Raw genomic sequence first — 9764 nt, forward strand, 5'->3', positions numbered from 1 at the left:
ATTGAATGGGAGGATTCTAGGAGCTGAAGCATGCTTGACTTTTGGTAGGGACCTAAATGTATAATATGAGCAGATACATTTGTTTTCATGATGGTCATAAGAAAGTCACTACAGTGTGAAGGCTTGGACCTCACTTTTGACAAGTATGATTTGGTTTGGAAGAGTCATGTAGCCTCCCTTGAAACCTTTTTGTTTTGGCAACAGAAGAACTTTGGGTGAACGTGGTCCTAACCTTTTTTGCTTCTTAATCTTGTGGTAACTCTCTTTGGGCATCAGCTTACCGGGTAGCAAGTACTCCCAGACCAGGATAATCACACATCTCCCAGGAAGTAGAAGATATTTGATATCCACCAAGAGGTCCCAGTGCCTCTTGGGACCTTGTCCAGGGGTGGCACACCTTGGAGCTCCAGTAATGGAGGGAGGGAATTGAGCTCCTCCACAAGTATTGTTTCCAAGTGTCTCTTCCCAGCCACCCTCCAAATCTCCTTGTGTTGGTGAGACTGGTTCCCCCACTCTAGAGAGGAAGGACATTGCCCAGGTAAGGGCCATTGAGATGCAAATGACTCTGAATATTTTCAAAACATTTACTACAGTAAAAACTGCATGGAATCTGACCTCTATGTCAATGTCAATTGCCTTAGGTTAGCTCCCTTTTCTAATATCCCTGGAAATTTTCAACTTCATTGAGCAAAGGTTAAAACTCTAAAGCAAAATGTGTACATTGAAACATTCACCCCAAGGGCTAGAGTGGGAAGGAAATGAAAGTGGACATTCCTTCCACTTCCAATAGAGACAGGGTAAAAGGCAGAATGGTTCACCATGGGAGTCAGGATAAGCATGCAGAGGGGAAGAGCAAAAGATATCTCCTGAAAGATAATCAGGAGTGGGGATTTGGACTGCTGCTATGGCATCAGGTTAGATTAGAGCTGCTGTACAGCCAGCAGTGCAGGTTGCAAGGGAACAGAGGCCTGTGCCTCGGTGCTGCTTCCTCTGATGGCATAGTACCTGCCTTCACAGGTGTCCAACTGCCACAGAGAATCTGGAAACTTGACTTGAATCTCAATTTGGGGGCCTGCCAGGGAAGGGCCTGTGTTGATACTGCATTCATGCCACAATGCTGTTCTTTGTTTCTCCAGTACAGGGGTGAGCTGTAAGCAAAGATGGCGGCTCTCAGCACTTCCACTCACTGCCACAGGTAAAACAAAGCCCGGACATGTCGCCTTCAGCATTTCTGATAAGGCTCCTTCCTGTAGGCATACCATCTATATATACTCCTATAGAGCTTGAGAACCCAAAAAACCTGAAGGCGATTAACCTGGCTTTTATAACTCAGCGGGCTCCAGACATCCATAAAAATGTTCAAAAGATTGATGGCTTTCTGAGGAAGAACAGGTCAGAGCTATTGGAGATAGCTCAAAAGGTGTTTGAAAACAGAAACAGCCAGGATGCTCTACTGATAAAGGAAATAAATTGGGCCATAGGGGCTGTGCTACAGTCTCCTGAAATTTTCAATCCCAGACAGATGCAGACTGCATACAGCAGAGGCAAAAGACAGATCAGTATTCTTATTGCTGGGAATTTGGACACTGGAAAAAATAAATGCCCCCAACAAAATCAAAAGGACTTTCCCCAGCTGCAGGCCAAATCCCCTCATCTAAAACCAGCTCTAACTTTAGAAGAATAGGGGGACCATGGCTCTTACAAACTAGGCTCCCAAGAGCCAATGGTAACCTTCAAAATTGGGAGCCAACCTCTAAATTTCTTAGTGGATACAGGGGCTTCACATTTGGTGTTGCAGAAGCCACCAGGACCCCTCACTAATGAAAATATGGAAGTACAAGGAGAAATAGGAGAAATTAAAAATTATAAATGGACCACTGTTGATGTAGGACAAGGAACTGTGACTCACTCTCTCATTGTTATCCCTGAATGCCCTTTCCCATTGCTGGGATGGAAACTTCTAAGCAAACTTTAGGAAACTATATCATTTTCAGGGGATATGAATTCCCTACAATCGGGGAGTCCTACAAGAGCTTTAACTATATCATGCCCATTAAGGGAGGAATATCTGCTCTCTCAAAATCTTACCCAAGCTTAGAAGGAAAATGGAAAAAAAAACTATTAATCCAAGAAATTCTTACAGTTTGGGCTAAGGATAACCCTCTAGGTTGTAATACAACTAATATCTGGGGCTATGCCAATTCAGGTTAGACAATACCCCATCAGCTCTGAAGCGAGAGAAAGAATCAAAACCCATATTAGATGTCTCCTAGAAGAGGAAATACTAATTATATATCAGTCACCTTGGAAAACCCCTTTGCTGCCTGTCCAAAGGCCTGGGACTCATGATTAGAGACCAGTACAGAACTTGAGGGAAGTGAACAAATGGGTAGAAACCATATACCCAACTGTCCCAAACCCTTATACCTTGCTCAGTCTGTTGGCATCAGAACATAAGATCTATACGGTATTAGATTTGAAAGATGCATTTTTCTCCATTCCTTTGTCAAAACTGAGTCATCCCATCTTTGCATTTGAATGGACTGACCTGGAGCAGGGAATATTGGGACAACCAACCTGGACTCCACTACCTCAGGGATTTAAGAGCTCCCCCACCATCTTCTATGAAGAACTCAACAAAGATTTAAGCCTTTTCTGCAGTGAGTACCCCAAGATAACCTTGATTCAATATGTGGATGATCTTTTGCTAGCAGCAAGGGATGAAAGGGACTGTTGAAAGGCCACCTGGGGCATAATGAGAACCTTGGCTCAATTGGGGTATTGAGTCTCCAAAAACAAAGCACAAATCTGTTCTCCTCAAGTTACTTATTTAGGATATGAACTGATGGAAGGGAAAAAGCTGCTGTCCCAAGCCCACATAGAGGCCATAATGAAGATCCCAATCCCACTCTAAAAAGCAGGTTAGGAAATTCCTAGGGGCAGTCAGATACTGCCGCCTTTGGATACCTGGACTTGCTGATATTGACAAGTCTCTCTATATTGCAACTGTGGGAGGCAACTGACCTTTAGCTTGGACTGTAGAAAATGAATTAGCCTTTAAAAATCTAAAAAAGGCTCTGGTAGGCTCCTGTCCTAAGCTTCCCTGATACCCTCTAAGCCCTTCCATCTGTATGTTCATGAGATAAAGGGTATTGCAAAGGGAGTGCTTACCCAAAATCTAGGGCTATAGAAAAGATCAATTGCCTAAATTTCAAAAAGGCTTGATCTGGTAGCATCAGGGTGGCCTCCTTGTTTAAGAGCCAGAGTGGCTACTGCACTCCTGATAACGGACACAGACAAACTAACTCTGGGGCAGACTCTTACTGTGACTGTTCCACACACAGAGGAAGATCTATTGAGGGATGCCACAAATCATTGGATGTCAAATGCCCGCATCACTTAATAACAGGCTTTCCTCCTAGACAAGGACAGATTAACATTCAATAAATCCATGGTAGTCAATTCAACAACCCTGCTGCCAGACAACAACCTGTAGGAGCCAATTCATGACCGCTCATAGATGCTGGATGTCATCCAATGTACTTGACTAGACCTGACTGAAATTCTTCTCAGTGTCAGAGATGCAGACCTTTACACTGCTGGCAGCAGTTACATCTGAGATGGAATGAGGTATGTGGGAGTAACAGTAGATATGGGCCAAAAAGAAGTTATTTGGGCACAGGGTTTGCCCAGGGGCTCATCAACCCAAAAAGCAGAAATCATTGCTATCACACAGGCATTGAGATGAGCACAAGAAAAACAGGTGAATATTTACACAAACAGCCACTATGTTTTTGCTACAGCACATGTGCATGGACAGATATATAAACAAAGGGGACTTTTAACTTCATGTGGTAAGACCATTGAAAATAAACAAGAAATTCTTCAATTACTGGAGGCTATCTATCTGGTTGCCAGATAATTATCCACTGGCCTGGACACTGCAAAGATGATAGTCCCCAGACTCAGGGTAACAACTTGGCTGATCAAACAGCCAGGGAAATAGCCCTTGGAGATCTGAGACACCAAACTATCCAACAACTCTCCAATTATCCAAAATTTTCAGTTAAAATTGGGGAGGAGGCCTCTTCACACACTACAGAAAAAAATAAACTTATCTTCTCATTGGGTGCCCAACAAAACTTTCATGGCTGGTGGAACCTCCCAAATGGAAAAATCTGCATATCTAAGCTACTAGGGAGAAAATGGTTAACTGATCTTCATCCAGCCATGCATTTATCACCCAAGAAGATGTCATAATTAATCTCATCCTATGTTTGGCTTCGGGGACATCGAAGGATGTTTCAAGATATCTCAAATTGTTGCATGACATGTGCACAGGTAAATGCTAGAAGGATCAACTTCCACAAGGAAACAGGAGTTAAGATTCTGTACCTGGTGAATTTTGGGAATTAGGCTTTACTGAAATTAAACTTGGACTATATGAATATAAATACTTGTTAGTCTTTGTTGAAACTGTCTCTGGCTGGGCAGAAGCTTTTCCAATCTGGATGGAAATGGCACAAATAGCAGATAAAAAACTAATAAATGAGAATGTTCCTAGATTTGGCTTCCCTCTAATTTTGGGGTCTGACAATGGCCTGGCCTTTATGTACAAATTATCTCAATTGATTTCAAAGGCCCTTAATATAAACTAGAAATTATGCTGTGTGTACCACCCTCAAAGCTCAGGGAAGGTAGAAAGGATGAATAGAAGTAAACACTGTCTAAATTAATACTTGAGACTGGTGTTAACTGGGTTAATCTCCTGCTTTTTGCCCTATTGAGGGCCCATTGCATTCCTTATGAGGAAAAATTTACTGCATATGAAATAATTTATGGGCGGCCACTGCCTATGGTTTCCAGAGTACACCTAGATCTGCTAGGAGACATTCCAATCTCAGGGTCACAACTATTCATGGATAAGATCTTTCTTCAGGTTCAGGCTGCTCAGCCTGTTGGACATAGATTGGTTGATCATTCATTCCAACCTGGCGATGCTGTGCTGATACAATGTTTGAAAACTAATACCATCGAACCCAGGTGAAAAGGCCCTTCTATTGTGATTCTCCACATTCCCACTGCCCTCAAAGTTGCTGGTATTCCTGCTTGGATTCATCATTCTTAGCTTAAGAAAGCATCTTCAGAATCCACTGGAGGAGAATCTAGCTGCCAAAGATGGAAAGTGACTGAGCATGGACCTTTAAATTTTAAAATTTCTAAGGGTTAATATTTTGTCATTAACTTCTTATTGCTTTTCCTTGTTATTGTAAACATTATGCTAATAATTTTTCCCTGTTGGAATATATATGTATTCTTGGGTGTTAGCTATGCTAGCCTCAACCAACCTTGCACCCCTTTGTAGCGCAGGTAGGACCTGCCATTGTAAGATCCCCACTAATATTAAATTGTACTTACTCCTGTCAGGATCCAATAATAGGCCCTAAAAGGTGGTTTAAAGAAAATCAAGAAATTTTCAGTCTGGTATTCAGGGAGGGACCATGTAAAAATCTTACAGACCAGTCTCAAGGGGATCATATAAATTTTGGAATCTATAAATACTCAGCTCACCCTCAAGATTCAGGACAATATTCTTTTATTAAGTTTAAAAAGAGGGCCATAGTGGATACCGACTATTCAAGTGCTACTTTAAATGTGGATATTTCCATGAGCCTCCTAAATTCTACAAACAATCAAACCTTTTGGTTACAATTGGCTGTTGATACTATGAACAAAAGTTCCTTCTGCATACAAGAAGGAAGTTCCATCCATCAATTGTTAGCTAATCATCTTATGGACCTCTCTATAAAATATGATGACTATATTAAGGTCACTGCTGATAGGGCTACACAGCAAGACTGACCTCTGTCCCATGCAGAGTCAGCCTTGCCAGCTTCACTGATGTCCAAAAACATTGTTTATGCATAGAGTGCATCCTTCCCCAAACCCCACCTAATTGTTCTATTGAACAAAATATCTCCCTACCCAATGGCAAATGACTTCCTACAGGATGGGCTTTTCTCTGTAATAAGATGAGTTTCCAGGCTTTGCCTACCAATTTCTGTGGGATCTGCTCTATTGGATGGATCTTTCCCTTACTGCCATCCCTGGCATTTCCCCACCAAGACATCCGAAGTCTGCCCCTCAATTGCAATAACAATTTAATCCACTTGGACCCCCTAGATTTCGCAATTGCAGCAGCTTTCTTTTTGCCAGTTGTGGATCTAGTGGTAGGAATACAGAGAAATCATGAAATTAGTCTGTAGTTTTAGCAAAACAGCTAACCTTATGGCACAATTCTTAGTAGAAATTAATCAGGGGATGAAAGGACTCTGAATCTCAGTACTACAAAATAGAGGAGCTATTGACTTTCTTTTTCTGAGATATCATTTGGGCTGTCAACAATTTCCAGGCATGTGTTGTTTTAATATTACCGATTATTCTAGTGTTATCCAACAACAGAGGAATGAAATAAAAAAGGAGATCAACAAAATTCAAATGGACAACTCTTGGCCAGGCTTGGGAAACTGGTTTCCATGGTTAACTTCCGTTGTAGGTCCTATAATTTGCATCCTCTCCTATTAGTTCTTGTCCCATGAATCATTAACTATGTGCTCAGGTTTGGAGGACTACAACTTAATTCTATTATGTATAATTGACCGTATTAACATATATGATTGACATTACTGATTGCTCCCTATCAAAGATTTGAAAGGGATACGTAAAACAAGGGGGGAATGATAAACCCAGACTAATTCCGTATTAAGATCAGGAGCCAATGTTTCACAAGTTATAAAATATTCATTTGTGTTTTCTGTAAAATATTAGGATTTCTATTTAGCCTGGCTGTATTTTGATGTTTTAAACTTGCTTGGAATGCTTGCCCATTCCTTGAACTCACCCATGCCTAGCTTTCACTGACAAGATAGCAGCCCTCTTTGAAACTTTAGTGATGCCTCATAATCTCTGGCTTTCCCTGGCCAAATAATGACCCTCTCTGAAACTCTAGTGGCACCTCATAAATCCTCATACTGGCATCTAAACTTACTCCCTAAATGCTGAAACATTTAGACCATTAACCTACTACCTGCCTTTGTGTTATGCTTGTCAAAATTCTGTTATCTGTAAGTTCTAAAGACACTCCCCCTTTGTATGCATGTTTCTGTGCTATAAAGCTGTGTTCCTAGAGAGCTGTAGCATTGTCTTCTATTCCCATGGGTTTCAGGAGAGACAATCCTGGCCTGTCAAAATTACAAGCTTGTTTTAATTTGATTTAAATTGGAGTCAGTGGTCTTTTCTTTGTGTCATGGTTTAACACTCCCATGTATCTTTTCTGTTTGGACAGAACGTGATCTGTGCAATAAGCCAACTCATCTTTCAATGTCTTGCTCTCATATACCTGACCAACTCGTATTTCTCCTATGCCACTACTGTTGCCTCCATCTCATTCCAAGCATTTAAGACCCTATGCGTAGATGATTGTATTATCTTTCCAATAAGTTTCCTGCTCCCATTTCTCCCTCTCTCAGCAGGTGATTACTCCTAAAGTTCTGCCTGTCTTATAGGAAAGCAGAGCATACCTGTACAAATACAGACTCTAGAACCTGTCTGCAATTTTCATCTGCAATGAAGAAAAATAAATATTATATTGGGAACCTGCCTACAAATGTTTCATAACTTCTCAATTTTTCTTTCTTCTTGATGTTAGGAAATTTGTAATCCTCCAGCATTCCACAAACTGATCTTCTTCTTTCCAAGTGCTCATCATCTAGTCTGCCTGTTAGGTCACTGAATATGCCTTGATTTTCATTGCCCATTACAATTTCATGTCCAAGTCTTTTTAAATTAGACTAAAAGAAGCTATTTTGTGGCATTTCATGAACTTCATTTCAGAGAAGAACCCTTTTTCCAAGGCCTTCAGAATTACTTATTGTTTGTAGGGCTGCCACAAGTGTATCTCTGCTTTTATAAACAAAAAAAATTATTTTCACTTTTCAACATCCATGTACTCCTGTGATTTCAGGCTATCCTCCCCTGCCCAAATTGGTCCAAACTTACCTTGTTCCTATCTATTCCTAAGAATTAGCTGAGATACCTCAGACATCACCTTGAGGACATTTATGAAGACCTCTGACTTTAGCTTTCCTCTATGAGTGGTGCCCGTTGTCAGGAGGGGTATGAGTCTGGATGATCTTACATGGCTTCTCTTGGAAGCAATGGGGACAATTGTGTCTGCAATGACCCTTGCATTTGCAGAAGGTGCACTGGAATACTTTGGTTCTCTTGTGCCTGTGCCTTGGCACTGCTTCCTCTGATGGCATATTGCCTGCCTTCACAGGTGTCTGACTCCCACAAAGAATCTGGAATCTTGACTTGAATCTCAGTTTGGGGACCAGCCAGAAAATGGCCTGTGTTGATAGCTGCATTCATACCACATTGACGTCCCTTGATTCTCCAGTACAGGAGTGGGCTGTTAGTGAAGGTGGCACCTCTCAGCAATTCCACCCACTGCTCCTCCAGTTTCCTCTTCAAGTGCAGAAAGAGAATGCAGCCCACAGTGATCACAGAGCATAGCTACAGCAATCCAAAGTACAATTTTCTCCCACACTGAGGATGAAAAAAATAAAGGAAAGTTGACTGACAGCTGTAGGTTGAGACCTGAACACTTACTGAACATTTCACACAGACTTAATCAGTTTGTTCCCATACAGGAGGTGGAAGAGGTGTTTCATCAGCACTAATGCCAACAGGGGAGGGATGCCTCAGTGCACCAAGATGAAGCTGATGTACTCTTTCCATTTAGAAAAAGGCCACCTTATACTTGATTTGGAATCTGGTGAATTAAGGGAAGAATGGGGAATGTTGAGCTGGAAATAGAATTCGCCATGCAGTGTGCATCCACAAATAGGCAAACACATATTCCACCAGCCCTAGTTTGGACTCATCATTTCTGTATAAAATGGACTTAAACATCAGTTGGAGTCATTCTGAAAATCATTCCCATTGAATGGGAAGGATTCTAGGAGCAGAAGAATGCTTGACTTTGGATAGGGAACTAACTCTATACTATGAGCAGATGCATTTCTTTTGATGATGCTCATAAAAAAGGCACTAGAGTGTGAAGGTTTCCACCCCTCCTTTGACAAGTATGATTGGATTTGGAAGAACCATGTAGCCTCCCTTGAAACCTTTTGTTTGGGCAACAGAAGAACTTTGGGTGACGTGGTCCTAACCTTTTTTGCTCCCTAATCTTGTGGCAACTCTCTTTGGGCATCAGCTTACCTGGTAGCAAGTACTCCCACACCAGGCTAATCATACATCTCCCAGCAAATGGAAGATCTTCAACATCCACTTGCCATGCTGCAGAAGAGCAGTGCCTCTGGGGACCTTGTCCAGGGGTGGTACACCTTGGAGCTCCAGTGATTGGGGGAGGGAATTGAGCTCCTCCACACGTATTGTTTCCATGTATCTCTTCACAGCCACCCTCCAAATCTCATTTTATTGGTAAGACCTGTTCCCCCATCCTAGAAGGGAAGAGCATTGCCCTGTTAAGAGCCATCGAGACACAAAACATTTACTATTGTAACATCTATCAGGTGTGGGAAGCCATCCTGACACGTGACTGGGCGACTCCCGTTAAGGGTCTGAGGCTTCTGGCTGTGTCGGAATTTTCCCGGCCCTTTCCTGATGAGAGAACCCGTCCGTGTGGGGGTGTGACTGACCACTGACCCCGGGGGCCCAATCACTGACCCTGACCTTGGAGT

The 9764-nt window shown here is 42.0% G+C and overlaps 1 pseudogene; it reads right to left on the reverse strand.

Moving 5' to 3' along the window:
* The window catches only part of LOC114084481 (testis-expressed protein 38-like), a 30036-nt pseudogene extending 20571 nt beyond the window's left edge, over window positions 1-9465 (reverse strand).
* Window positions 9466-9764: the final 299 nt, after the last annotated feature.

Source organism: Marmota flaviventris, chromosome 1, assembly GCF_047511675.1.
Source record: "Marmota flaviventris isolate mMarFla1 chromosome 1, mMarFla1.hap1, whole genome shotgun sequence".
Classification (NCBI taxonomy): Eukaryota; Metazoa; Chordata; class Mammalia; order Rodentia; family Sciuridae; genus Marmota; species Marmota flaviventris.